Consider the following 14,998-nt stretch of genomic DNA (forward strand, 5'->3'; position numbering starts at 1 on the left):
GTTTGTACGAAAATTTCCCACAACCAACGGATTTCCGTAGTCACGAAGGACTAGTTCTGTTTACGGTATTTCAGAAGAAAACACAGCTAACCAGTACACACCCATCCTACCTCTCGATGCCAGGAATCACCCTAGACATCGTCCAAGAAAAACTTTTGAGACGGGGTGATCACAATCTCGAATAGCATGGGATCAAATTTATATACGCGCGCTCTAAGGGGTGCCCCCCTCTCGGTCCCAACCGGAAACACCCATGCCCCCTGACCGGATGACTGGCTTTAATCCAGGGCCATGGAACCATTATCACGGCCTCTCCTTTTGGTGTGTACCAAGAAAGCGGTTTGCAACTTACCAAGCCATATTCCTTGCGGAAAACATGTGGTAGTATAGGGAAGGAAAATGGATGGAACTGGACCGATACGGGTTGACACTGAAGTCATATAGTCTGGCATAAGACTAGCATGCTACAACACTGCCATCTTACCCATCCTCATGCCAACACATGGCCATGCATACTCACATCCATCCACTTATGGATTTTCGAAACTCACTTACCTCGACGTTGCATGTAACATGACAATCATTGGTACGCTCATAAACATGCCATGAAACTACTTAATGCAAACATGCCAAAACACTCATCATATCAAAAGTTCAAACATGCTTGCCTAGTTCAGAGTAGTCTGAGCCTAGCTCGGTGAAGTTCGCGGTCCCGTCACCTCCTTCGGTATCTATGGTATAATGAAACATACGCGCTAACGTAAATACCGTGAGGTGCACAAAAATTATTCCAAATATTTTTCAAATAAATCTGATAAAAAACTAGACAGAATTCTAAAGAGGACAGAAAAAGAATCAATCAAAAATACTTTTTTGTTTAAAAGTTATAAAGGTTTTAGTCCAGGGACTCATCTATAATGAAACAGAAAGTTCCCAGGAAGTAACTTATAAAAACAGAAAACGCTTCGATCGAGAATACGCCGGCCCAGAGGGGAGACGCATTTTGGCAGAAGGCGCCTTCAAAAAACGGTTCGTTTAAAAGATCAGAGAAGCTGACAGGCGGGTCCCGCCCGTCAGGTTTGAAATTCAAAAGAGGCGGCAGAACTCGACGGTGCCCGAGAGCCGCGGTGGTCGCCGGCGGCGATCCACGGCGAGGCAGGGGGATCGGAGGTTACCAACGTGTTCACCGTGTCCTTCTGCGTCGGTGGGTGGTGGTGGTGGTCGCCGGCGAGCACCACGTCGACGGCGGCCCTTGCTCCGGCGGACGGTGGTTCGGGCATTGATGGATCTCGCCGAGGAGGGCTGCAAGGATCGAATTGAAGTGGGGGTTAGCTCTCTGGTTGCTCGAGGAGGTTACTGACGAAGTTTGGGCACCGGGGATGGTCTCATCGTAGTGGATCAAGACGGAGGCCGAGGCGGAACGAGGCGGCCGGAGTCAAGGAAGAAGGGCCCCTCGAGGCTCTTCCAGTTGCTGGGCGGGGTCCAGTGAGGTGGTGGAGGTGTGCGGGGGCGAGAGCGAGCTTGGAGACGCTATATATAGCCGGCCCGAGGCGGTTGCCGTGAACGGGATAAGTCCGGCGAGTGATTACGGCGGCGCTGTGGTTGGGCAGTTGGTTTAGGGGCTTGAGCATCGACTAGATGGAGTAACGAGTCCATCCCGGTGCCTAACTCAGCAAGGAGGAGGTGGTTACGGCCTGTCCCCAACAGAACGGCCGTGCGGCACGTCGGCGGTAGGGAGCGCGCCCTGTGCGTGCCAGGCCACAGCGACGGTGCTGCATGCGTGCGCTGGCAAGGGAGATGGTCACGCGGAGCTCCCAGGTGGCTTGGGCGGTGCCGAACGGCGTTGTGCCGTTGGGTGCCTTCTGTCGGCCACCACGGGAGGTCCCGACACCGCAGAAAACGCCGGCGAGGGCGGGCCAGAGTGCCACCGACGCCAGGAACCGGCCAAGCATGCGTGCGGCGCTCTGGATAGGGAGGAGGGGCTGTGCGCAACGCGCCAGGCGCACTGTCGACGCGTGACTGAACTCTAACGAAGGAAAAACGACACTGAAACTCTGAATCTCTGAACATTTCTGAAAATGCAGGGAAACAGTGCCGGCCAGGTGTTCGACAGAATGATTCTGGTATGTAGGGGGTTCTCCTTGAGCTGAAACTTGGTGGGGTGGCCTCTCATTGCACCAGGAGGCTGCCTGAATTTTGGTAAATTTTTTTGGAGAAGGGGAGATATGAATTTCACCAAATTTGGCAAATCTGGTCCAAACTTGCAGAGGCTGAAATTTGAAAAATTTGAAAAGAGGAAGAGTGGATCAAGATGGTTTTAGGTTGTGGATGCTAAGGACAATCCAGAGGAGTTGGTTTGAGATCAAAATTCAAAGGCAATAAGGTACTTGCTTTGAAAATTACTTAGGCTCATAATAAAAGACATAATTGTTTTTGGGAGATAAAATAAATGAAATAAAATTCAAAAATGGTTTGGACTTGTTGGAACAGAGAACTTAGGTTGCTCCAAGGAGGAAGAAGGGGTCTTGAGAGGTTTTACCACATGAGGCAAGATACACATCATGGGTGGTTTAAAAATGAGAGAAGTCCCAAAACTCCTAGGGTTTTCTTTTTAAAAAATAATTAAATTCCAAAAAAAAACATTTGGGAGGGACACAATCAGAAGAAAAGTTTCCATAATTCAAACACCAAATTTGAAAAGGATGTAAATAAAAATCCCTGCCAAGGGTGAAAGTTTTTAAGAGAGAGGTTTCTGGGAAAAATTTTAAATGGCCTCTTTTCAAAAACCAACAAAGTTTTTGCTGAAAACCAAATGAAATTTTTTGGAGTGTCACAGAGATGGTGATACAATTGCAATATGGATGGTAGATATTGGTTTTTGTAATCTAAAAATATAAAAATAGCAAGGTAGCATGTAACAAAAGTGAGTGAAAACGGTATTGCAATGCTTGGAAACAAGGCCTAGGGTTCATACTTTCACTAGTGCAAGTTCTCTCAACAATGATAACATAATTGAATCATATAACAATCCCTCAACGTGCAACAAAGAGTCACTCCAAAGTCACTAAGAGCGGAGAACAAACGAAGAGATTATTGTAGGGTATGAAACCACCTCAAAGTTATTCTTTCTGATCGACCTATTGGGCTATTCCTATAAGTGTCACAAACATCCCTAGAGTTCGTACTAAAATAACACCTTAAGATACACATCAACCAAAACCCTAATGTCACATAGATACTCCAATGTCACCACAAGTATCCGCGGGTTTGATTATACGATATGCATCACACAATCTAAGATTCATCTATGCAAACCAACACAAAGAACTTCAAAGAGTGCCCCAAAGTTTCTATCGGAGAGTCAAGACGAAAACGTGTGCCAACCCCTATGCATAAGTTCACAAGGTCACAGAACCCGCAAGTTGATCACCAAAACATATATCAAGTAGATCATGTGAATATCCCATTGTCACCACAGATAAGCACATGCAAGACATACATCAAGTGTTCTCAAATCCTTAAAGACTCAATCTGATAAGATAACTTCAAAGGGAAAACTCAATCCATTACAAGAAGGTAGAGGGGGAGAAACACCATATGATTTAACTATAGTAGCAAAGATCGCGGTACATCAAGATCGTGCCAAATCAAGAACACAAGAGAGAGAGAGAGAGAGAGGGAGAGAGAGATCAAACACATAGCTACTGGTGTCGATGTCAAAACCGACGGATCTCGGGTAGGGGGTCCCGAACTGTGCGTCTAAGGTTGATGGTAATAGGATACGGGGGACACAATGTTTACCCAGGTTCGGGCCCTCTCTATGGAGGTAATACCCTACTTCCTGCTTGATTGATCTGGATGAATATGAGTATTACAAGAGTTTATCTACCTCGAGATTGTAATGGCTAAAACCCTAAAAGCCTAGCCTGTATGACTATGATTATGATTGCCTCTACGGACTAAGCCCTCCGGTTTATATAGACACTGGAGGGGACTAGGGTTATACAAAGTCTGGTTACAGAGAAAGGAATCTTCATATCCAAACGCCAAGCTTGCCTTCCACGCCAAGGAGAGTCCCATCCGGACGCGGGAGAGAGTCTTCGGTCTTGGATCTTCACAGACCATTAGTCCGGCCCATGCACCATAGTCCGGATGCCCGAGGACCCCTTAATCCAGGATTCCCTCAACTGGTACATACCCTCAGCCATGAGGGTGAACTAATCTCTCCTCGTCATGGAGAGCGCCGGGATGATGAAGATGACCACCGCCCACCGGTGATGGTCTCCCCCTCCGATAGGGTGCCGAACGGTTTCCCGATTGGTTTTTCGTGGCTACAGAGGCTTGTGGCGGCGGAACTCCCGATCTAGGTTTATTTCTGGGGGTTTCTATATTTATAGGAATTTTTGGCGTCAAGAACAAGTCAGGGGGGGGTCCACGAGGAGCCCACAAGGACGGAGGGCGTGCCCTAGGGGGGTGGGCGCGCCCTCCACCCTTGTCTCGTGGCTCTTCTGGCCCAACTCCTTTGCTTCAGGGGCTTCTTCTGGTCCATAAAAATTCACCGTAAATTTTCAGCTCATTTGGACTCCGTTTGATATTCCTTTTCTGCGAAACTCAAAAACAAGGAAAAAACAGAAACATGCACTGGGCTCTAGGTTAATAGGTTAGTCCCCAAAATCATATAAATGCATATAAAACATCCAAGATAGATAATATAATAGCATGGAGCAATAAAAATTTATAGATACATTGGAGACGTATCACTGGGTTATAAGAGTTTGAGTTTTCCGAAGAAAATTTAAAACTCTCATTCACCCCGTTCTGGCAGACATACTTCGTTCCTACACAATGCAAGGAGTAGGGATTGCCATGCAACAGATGCACTAAGAGCTATAAGTGTATGAAAGCTCAAAAAGAAAACTAAGTGGGTGTGCATCCAACTTGCCTGCTCATGAATACCTCGGACACTTGAGGAAGCCTATCATTGGAATATACAAACCAAGTTCTATAATGGAAAATTCCCACTAGTATATGAAAATGAAAGCATAGGAGACTCTCTATATGAAAAACATATGGTGCTACTTGTTGGGGAACATAGTATTTCAAATTTTTTCCTATGATCACGCAAGATCTATCTAGGAGAAGCATCGCAACGAGTGGGGAGAGTGTGTCCATGTACGCTCATAGACTGAAAGCGGAAGCGTTTAGTAACGCGGTTGATGTAGTCGAACGCCTTCGCGATCCAACCGATCCAAGTACCGAACGCATGGCACGTCCGCGATCTGCACACGTTCAGCTCGGTGATGTCCCTCGAACTCTTGATCTAGTTGAGGCCGAGGGAGAGTTTCGTCAGCACGACGGCATGGTGATGGTGAAGTTATCAGCGCAGGGCTTCGCCTAAGCACTACGACGATATGACTGAGGTGTGTTTTTGTGGAGGGGGGCACCGCACACGGCTAAAAGATCAGCTCATGTGTTCTAGGGTGGCCCCTCCCCCACGTATATAAAGGAGGGAGGGAGGAGGAGGCCGGCCAAGGGTGCCGCGCCCAAGGGGGGGAGTCCTACTCCAAGTAGGATTTGGCCCCCCTTTTCCTATTCCTACAAGGAGAAGGGGGAAAGAGGAGGAGGAGAGAAAGGAAAGGGGGCCGCCCCCAACCCCTAGTACAATTTGGTTTGGGCTTGGGGGGCACGCGCCTCCACCTAGCTGCTGCCTCCTCTCTTCCACTAGGGCCCATGAAGGCCCATTAACCCCTCGGGGGGTTCCGGTAACCCCTCGGTACTCCGGAAAATACCTGATACACTTCACAACCATTCCGGTGTCCGAATATAACCTTCAAATATATCAATCTTTATGTCTCAATCATTTCGAGACTCCTCATCATGTCCGTGATCTCATCTGGGACTCCGAACAACCTTCGGTCATCAAATCACATAAACTCATAATACAAATCGTCATCGAACTTTAAGCGTGCGGACCCTACGGGTTCGAGAACTATGTAGACACGACCGAGACACATCTCCAGTCAATAACCAATAGCAGAACCTGGATGCTCATATTGGCTCCTACATATTCTACGAAGATCTTTATCGGTCAAACCGTATAACAACACACGTTGTTCCCTTTGTCATCGGTATGTTACTTGCCTGAGATTCGATCGTCGATATCACCATACCTAGTTCAATCTTGTTCCGGCAAGTCTCTTTACTCGTTCCATAATGCATCATCCCGCAGCTAACTCATTAGTCACATTGCTTGCAAGGCTTATAGTGATGTGTATCACCGAGAGGGCCCAGAGATACCTCTTCAACAATCGGAGTGACAAATCCTAATCTCGATCTATGCCAACTCAACAAACACCATCGGAGACACCTGTAGAGCATCTTTATAATCACCCAATTACGCTGTGACGTTTGATAGCACACTAAGTGTTCCTCTGGTATTTGGGAGTTGCATAATCTCATAGTCATAGGAACATGTATAAGTCATGAAGAAAGCAATAGCATTAAACTAAACGATCATAGTGCTAAGCTAAAGGATGGGTCTTGTCCATCACATCATTCAGTAATGATGTGATCCTGTTCATCAAATGAAAACACATGTCTATGGCTAGGAAACTTAACCCTCTTTGATTAACGAGCTAGTCAAGTAGAGGCATACTAGGGACACTCTGTTTGTCTATGTATTCACACATGTACTAAGTTTCCGGTTAATACAATTCTAGCATGAATAATAAACATTTATCATGATATAAGGAAATATAAATAACAACTTTATTATTGTCTCTAGGGCATATTTCCTTCAGTCTCCCACTTGCACTAGAGTCAGTAATCTAGATTACATAGTAATGATTCTAACACCCATGGAGTCTTGGTGCTGATCATGTTTTGCTCATGAGAGAGGCTTAGTCAACGGGTCTGCAACATTCAGATCCGTATGTATTTTGCAAACTTCTATGTCACCCTCCTTGACTAGATCGCGGATGGAATTGAAGCGTCTCTTGATGTGCTTCGTTCTCTTGTGAAATCTAGATTCCTTCCTAAGGCAATTGCTCCAGTATTGTCACAAAAGATTTTCATTCGACCCGATGCACTAGGTATGACACCTAGATCGGATATGAACTCCTTGATTTGCTGCTTCCGAAGGAGCTATGTACTCCGCTTCACACGTAGATCCTGCCACGACGCTCTGTTTGGAACTTCACCAACTGACAGCTCCACCATTCAATATAAATAGGTATCCGGTTTGTGACTTACAGTCATCCAGATCAGTGTCAAAGCTTGCATCGACGTAACCATTTACGACGAGCTCTTTGTCACCTCCATAAACGAGAAACATATCCTTAGTCCTTTTCAGGTATTTCAGGATGTTCTTGACTGTTGTCCAGTGATCCACTCCTGGATTACTTTGGTACCTCCCTACTATACTTATAGCAAGACACACATCAGGTCTGGTACACAACATTGCATACATGATAGAACCTATGGCCGAGGCATAGGGAATGGATTTCATTTTCTCTCTATCTTCTGCAATGCTCGGACATCGAGTCTCACTCAACTTCACACCTTGTAACACAAGCAAGAAGCCTTTCTTTGACTGATCCATTTTGAACTTCTTCAAAATCTTATGAAGGTATGTGCTTTGTGAAAGTCCAATTAAGCGTCTTGATCTATCTCTATAGATCTTGATGCCCAATATGTAAGCAGATTCACCGAGGTCTTTCATAGAAAAACTTTTATTCAAGTATCCTTTTATTCTATCCAGAAATTCTATATCATTTCCAATCAACAATATGTCATCCCCATATAATATTAGAAATGCTACAGAGCTCCCACTCACTTTCTTGTAAATACAGGCTTCTCCAAAAGTCTGTATAAAACCATATGCTTTGATCACACTATCAAAACGTTTATTCCAACTCCGAGAGGCTTGCACCAGTCCATAAATGGATCGCTGGAGCTTGCACACTTTGTTAGCTCCCTTTGGATCGACAAAACCTTCTGGTTGCATCATATACAACTCTTCTTCTGGAAATCCATTCAGGAATGCAGTTTTGACGTCCATTTGCCAAATTTCATAATCATAAAATGCGGCAATTGCTAACATGATTCGGACAGACTTAAGCATCGCTACGGGTGAGAAAGTCTCATCATAGTCAACTCCTTGAACTTGTCGAAAACCTTTTGAAACAAGTCGAGCTTTGTAGACAGTAACATTGCCGTCAGCGTCGGTCGTCTTCTTGAAGATCCATTTATTTTCTATGGCTTGCTGTCGGTGTCAAAACCGGCGGATCTTGGGTAGGGGGTCCCGAACTGTGCGTCTAAGGTCAATGGTAGCAGGAGACAAGGGACACAATGCTTACCCAGGTTCGGGCCCTTTCTATGGAGGTAATACCCTACTTATTGCTTGATTGATCTTGACGAATATGAGTATTACAAGAGTTGATCTACCACGATATCGTAATGGATAAAACCCTAGAAGTCTAGCCTGTATGACTATGATTATGATTGTCCTCTATGGACCTAGCCCTCCGGTTTATATAGACACCGGAGGGATCTAGGGTTACACAAAGTCGGTTACAGAAAAGGAAATCTTCATATTCGGTTGCCAAGCTTGCCTTCCATGCCAAGGAGAGTCCCATCTGGACACGGGTAGAGTCTTCGGTCTTCACGTCTTCACAGCCCAACAGTCCGGCCCATGCATAATAACTCAGACGCCCGAGGACCCCTTAGTCCAGGACTCCCTCAGTAGCCCCCGAACCAGTCTTCAATGACGAGGTGTCCGGCGCGCAGATTGTTTTCGACATTGCAAGGCGGGTTCTTCCTCCAATGACTTCAAAGTGATGTTTTCGGCCTTCCATGTAATGTCGTACCCCTCGGCTTCTGTGCATTAATAATTTCAGCCTCCATGTGTCGAGCGAATGCGAGAGGTCAGGGTGTTTTTACACATAACACCCTAGTCGTGCAAGGAGGAATGTCTATTTAAAGGGATTGGATCTCAGATCCATTCAGCACCACATAGAAAAATCGTCAGAGATTGCTAGGAAAGACCACTCCAACATGGCTAACGCTCCCAGCTCCTCCTCCCGTCCCTGCGGCCCAGAAAAAGGCGAGTGGGAGAGGTGCTCCATATCCCATGGTCAGCTGGAGAAGTTGCAAATGCAGGGATTTCTTCCTCCTGCGGACTTGGCCCCTGTTCGAGCAGGGTTGACCTCCTTCAATGGTGAGGCCCAGGCGGAGAATATCCCCAATCCATTTGAGGGGGAGCGAGTGTGTTTTGTCCCCTACCTGCTAAGAGGCGTCGGGTTTCCAATTCATCTGTTCCTCAGAGGGCTTCTGGAGTACTATGGCCTCCAACGGCAGAACTTCACTCCGGCCTCCATCCTGCATATCGCGGGTTGTGTCGCCCTTTGGGAGCTATTCCTGGGTTGTGAGGCCCATTTTGAATTGTGGAGAAAGCTATTCTGTCTCGTCCCGCGCAACCACGAGGGATCAATATTTGAAGTGGGCGGAGCCGAAATATGGCGCATTGCCAAGACCGGATACCTATCCGGCACACGAAAGAAGGCATCCGAAGAGTGGCCTTCTGAATGGTTCTGTATCGAGGATGTCGCACTTCCAGACCCGGTTCGGAGGGGTCTTCCCGAGTTCACAAGCGTTCCTTTGAAGAAACGCCACAGCTGGCGCCCTCGGAGCCTCGAGGAGGAAGATAGTGCGGAAGTTCATCAACTCATGAGCAAGATAAGGACGCTCACTCAGTCTGGATTATCAATAGTTGAAGTAATGGCGACCTCCACAGTACGGGGGGTTCAGCCACTCCAATACAGAGGGCTTCCCATGTGGCACTAGAATGGGGAGGATGACGCCTCCCGCTGCGGCAGGAAGGGTCCGGACACCCCCGCCGCCCTGGCCAAAATATTGGCCGAACTGTTCAAAGGGTAGGAAAGGGGAATTTCTACGTATCAAGCGCAGAGATGGATTTTCCATGTACAGTCCTCATAGCTGGGTAAGTCCCAACTCCTCTGCTCTACTCACTCCATTCCTTGAGATACTTTCAATGAGTATTAATCCGTCCATTTATAACAGCATTGGCGAAAGATTTCCGAAGGGCTTCACATCCCCGCCCCACAGCCCGAGGGCCACAATCGGGACCTTGACCCCGGATTCGAAGAGGATCCGGATATATTTGTCGTGCTTGAGGACGGGGTGTTTTACCAGGTGAGCTACGATGGCACCGAAGTGGCCATCACTGCTGATTATCCCAGTCTTCTCCCTGCTTCACATGTAAGTAACCAGGAGACATCTCATTCGAAAGAGTTCTCTCATTCTGCCTCACCCACCACACCGTCCTGTGCTCAAAAGGGGAGGCGTTTGGCGCGCCATGCTGCCCCCGGGGCATCTCCAAAGAGAGCGGCCCCCACGTCGGGCAAGCCTTCGAAGAGGAAGGTGATACGTCTTCGTCGTATCTACTTTTCCAAACACTTTTGCCCTTGTTTTGGACTCTAACTTGCATGATTTGAATGAAACTAACCCGGACTAATGCTATTTTCAGCAGAATTGCCATGGTGTTATTTATGTGCAGAAACAAAAGTTCTCGGAATGACCTGAAACTCCACGGAACAACTTTTCAGAAATAATAAAAAATCCTTGCCAAAGATGAAGTCCAGGGGGCCCACACCCTATCCACGAGGGTGGGGGCGCGCCTCCCTACCTCGTGGCCCCCCTGGAGCTCCTCCGACGCCAACTCCAACTATATATATTTGCTTTTGGAGAGAGAAAAATAAAGGAGAAGAAATCATCACGTTTTACGATACGGAGCCGCCGCCAAGCCCTAAAACCTCTCGGGAGGGCTGATCTGGAGTCCGTTCGGGGCTCCGGAGAGGGGGATTCGTCGCCGTCGTCATCACCAACCATCCTCCATCACCAATTTCATGATGCTCACTGCCGTGCGTGAGTAATTCCATCGTAGGCTTGCTGGACGGTGATGGGTTGGATGAGATCTGTCATGTAATCGAGTTAGTTTTGTTAGGGTTTGATCCCTAGTATCCACTATGTTCTGAAATTGATGTTGCTATGACTTTGCTATGCTTAATGCTTGTCACTAGGGCCCGAGTGCCATGATTTCAGATCTGAACCTATTATGTTTTCATGAATATATGTGTGTTCTTGATCCTATCTTGCAAGTCTATAGTCACCTACTATGTGTTATGATCCGGCAACCCCGAAGTGACAATAATCGGGAACACTCCCGGTGATGACCATAGTTTGAGGAGTTCATGTATTCACTATGTGCTAATGCTTTGTTCCGGTACTCTATTAAAAGGAGGCCTTAATATCCCTTAGTTTCCATTAGGACCCCGCTGCCACGGGAGGGTAGGACAAAAGATGTCATGCAAGTTCTTTTCCATAAGCACGTATGACTATATTCGGAATACATGCCTACATTACATTGATGAATTGGAGCTAGTTCTATATCACCCTATGTTATGACTGTTACATGATGAACCACATCCGGCATAATTATCCAATCCAATGCCTACGAGCTTTTCCTATCTTGGTTTTCGCTTATTTACTTTTCCGTTGCTACTGTTACAATCACTACAAAATACCAAAAATATTACTTCTGCTATCGTTAACTTTTGTTACCATTACCACTACTATCATATTACTGTGATACTAAACACTTTGCTGCAGATATTAAGTTATCCAGGTGTGGTTGAATTGACAACTCAACTGCTAATACTTGAGAATATTCTTTGGCTCCCCTTGTGTCGAATCAATAAATTTGGGTTGAATACTCTAACCTCGAAAACTGTTGCGATCCCCTATACTTGTGGGTTATCAAGACTATTTTCTGGCGCCGTTGTCGGGGAGCATAGCTCTATTCTTTGAGTCACTTGGGATTTATATCTGCTGGTCACTATGAAGAGCTTGAAAGACACTAAGACAACAATTTATCCCTCAACTACGAGGGGAGGTAAGGAACTGCCATCTAGCTCTACACTTGATTCACCTTCTGTTTTGAGTAAGCTTGCGACACCTAAACCTGCTTCTGCTATTCGTTCTGATATGTCGCATGTTATTGATGATGCCACTTCTGCTATGCATGATACTTATGATGAAACTACTTCTATGCTTGATACTACTGTGCCCCTTAGTGAATTTCTTGATGAACAAATTGCTAGGGCTAGAGAAAAAGAAATTATTGAAACTGATTATATTGATGAAAGTGATGATGAAGATATGCCTGTTATTCCTGAGGGTTATGTTTTTGATATGGAAGCTTCTGCAGCTATTTTAGCTTGCAAAGATAGATATGAGCTCAAGATGTTATTAGTTAAATGGAATAAGCAATCTCTTAAAGATAGAATGAAACCTGACCCTGCTTTTGCTACTTCACCTATATGTGTTGCCGATAAGGATTATGAATTCTCTGTTGATCCTGATATAATTACTTTGGTTGGATCTGATCCTTTTCATGGCTATGAATCTTAAACTGTTGTGGCACATCTTACTAAATTAAATGATATAGTCACCCTGTTCACTAATGATGAGAGATCTCGCTACTTTTATATCCTTAAAATATTTCCGTTCTCATTAAAGGGTGATGCTAAGATATGGTTTAATTCTCTTGATCCTAGTTGTGTGCGTAGTCCCCAGGATAAGATTTATTACTTCTCTGCTAAATATTTCCATGCTCATAAGAAACAAGCTGCTTTGAGGGAAATATACAACTTTGTGCAAATTGAAGAAGAGAGTCTCCCACAAGCTTGGGGGAGGCTTCTCAAGTTGCTTAATGCTTTGCCTGATCATCCTCTTAAGAAAAATGAAATACTTGATATCTTTTATAATGGACTAACCGATGCTTCCAGAGATTACCTGGATTGTTGTGCTGGTTCTGTTTTCAGGGAAAGAACACCGGATGAAGCTGGAATTCTATTGAATAATATGTTGGCAAATGAAAATAATTGGACACTTTCTGAGCCAGCTCCTGCTCCAATTACTAAGCCTATTCCTAAACCAACTCCGAAGAAGCGAGGTGTTCTATTTCTCAGTCCTGAAGATATGCAAGAGACAAAGAAATCTATGAAAGAAAAAGGTATTAAAGCTGAAGATGTTAAGAATTTACCTCCTATTGAAGAAATACATGGTCTTAATCTACCTCCTGTTGAAGAAACTTATGATCTTAATCCGTTACCTCTTGAAGAACCTCCTGGTCTTGATAACCCGACACAGCTAGTAAAGGTAAATTATCTCTATAGATATGATAGAGCTGAAATCCCTCCTACTAAAATTGCTAGCCAATGCTTGGATGAGTTTGGTAATTTTATTGTCAAATAAGAAAACTTCAATGCTTATTTTGGTAGACATTTGAAATACAATTCCAATATGATTAAACACTTGGGTGATTATATGGCTAATGTTAGAGGTGAACTTAAACTTCTTAGCAAACATGCTTCTATGGTTACCGCTCAAGTAGAACAAGTACTTAAAGCTCAAAATGATTTGCTCAATGAAATGAATAGTAAGAAAAATGATTATGCTGTTAGAGTGGCTACTAGAATTGGTAGAATGACTCAGGAACCTTTGTATCCTGAAGGCCACCCTAAGAGAATTGAGCAAGATTCTCAGAGAAATAATATTGATGTGCCTAGTTCTTCAAAAAGGAAGAAAAAGAAAAATGATAGGACTTTGCAAACTTCTAGTGAACCTATTGCTTAACCACCTGAGAATCCAAATGATATCTCTATGTCTGATGCTGAAACACAATCTAGTAATGAACATGAACCTAGTGAAAATGTTAATGATGATGTTCATGATGATGCTCAACCTAGTAATGATAATTATGTAGAAATTGAACCTGCTGTTGATCTTGATAACCCAAAATCAAAGAATCAACGTTATGATAAGAGAGACTTTGTTGCTAGGAAACATGGTAAAGAAAGAGAACCATGGGTTCAGAAACCCATGCCTTTTCCTCCCAAACCATCCAAGAAAAAGGATGATGAGGATTTTGAGCGCTTTGCTGAAATGATTAGACCTATCTTTTTGCGTATGCGATTGACTGATATGCTCAAAATGAATCCTTATGCTAAGTATATTAAAGATATTGTTACAAATAAAAGAAAGATACTGGAAGCTGAAATTTCCACCAGTCTTGCTAATTATACTTTTAAGGGTGGAATACCAAAGAAAGTTGGAGATCCAGGAGTGCACACTATACCATGCTCCATTAAAAGAAACTATGTTAAAACTGCTTTATGTGATCTTGGAGCCGGTGTTAGTGTTATGCCTCTCTCTTTATATCGTAGACTTGATTTGAATAAGTTGACACCTACTGAAATATCTTTGCAAATGGCTGATAAATCAACTGCTATACATGTCGGTATTTGTGAGGATGTGCCTGTTGTGGTTGCAAACATTACTATTTTAACGGAGTTTGTTATTCTTGATATTCCCGAGGATGATAGTATGTCTATTATTCTTGGAAGACCCTTTTTGAATACTGCAGGTGCTGTTATTGATTGCAACAAAGGCAATGCCACTTTTCATGTTAATGGTAATGAGCATACGGTACACTTTCCGAGGAAACAACCTCAAGTTCATAGTATCAACTCTATTGGAAAAATTCCATCGATTATATTTGGAGGTTTTGAATTTCCTCTTCCTACTGTCAAGAAGAAATATAATATTCTTATTATTGGGGATGTGCATATCCCCGTTGAGGTAACATAGTGCTATTCGAAATTTCTCCGGTTCCATGTTATTCGGAATGAGTTTATTAACAAGACCTGATCAACCTTGTTAGTGGATTCTTTTTGATGAGCATGGGATGGATGAAACTAGAAGGCACAACCTTCTGTACCCTCTTTCTACTTTCTATTATTTAGTTGAAATAAAGTAAAAATAGTATTTTTTTGTCTGTTTTCTGATTTATCTGTGCAATATAAAAATACCCCGAAAATAAAAGTTTTCCAAATGCCCTGAAAATGAAATATGATTT

This window comes from Triticum urartu, chromosome 5A (assembly GCF_056163025.1).
Source record: "Triticum urartu cultivar PI428250 chromosome 5A, HENAU_Tu73, whole genome shotgun sequence".
In the NCBI taxonomy this organism is placed as follows: domain Eukaryota; kingdom Viridiplantae; phylum Streptophyta; class Magnoliopsida; order Poales; family Poaceae; genus Triticum; species Triticum urartu.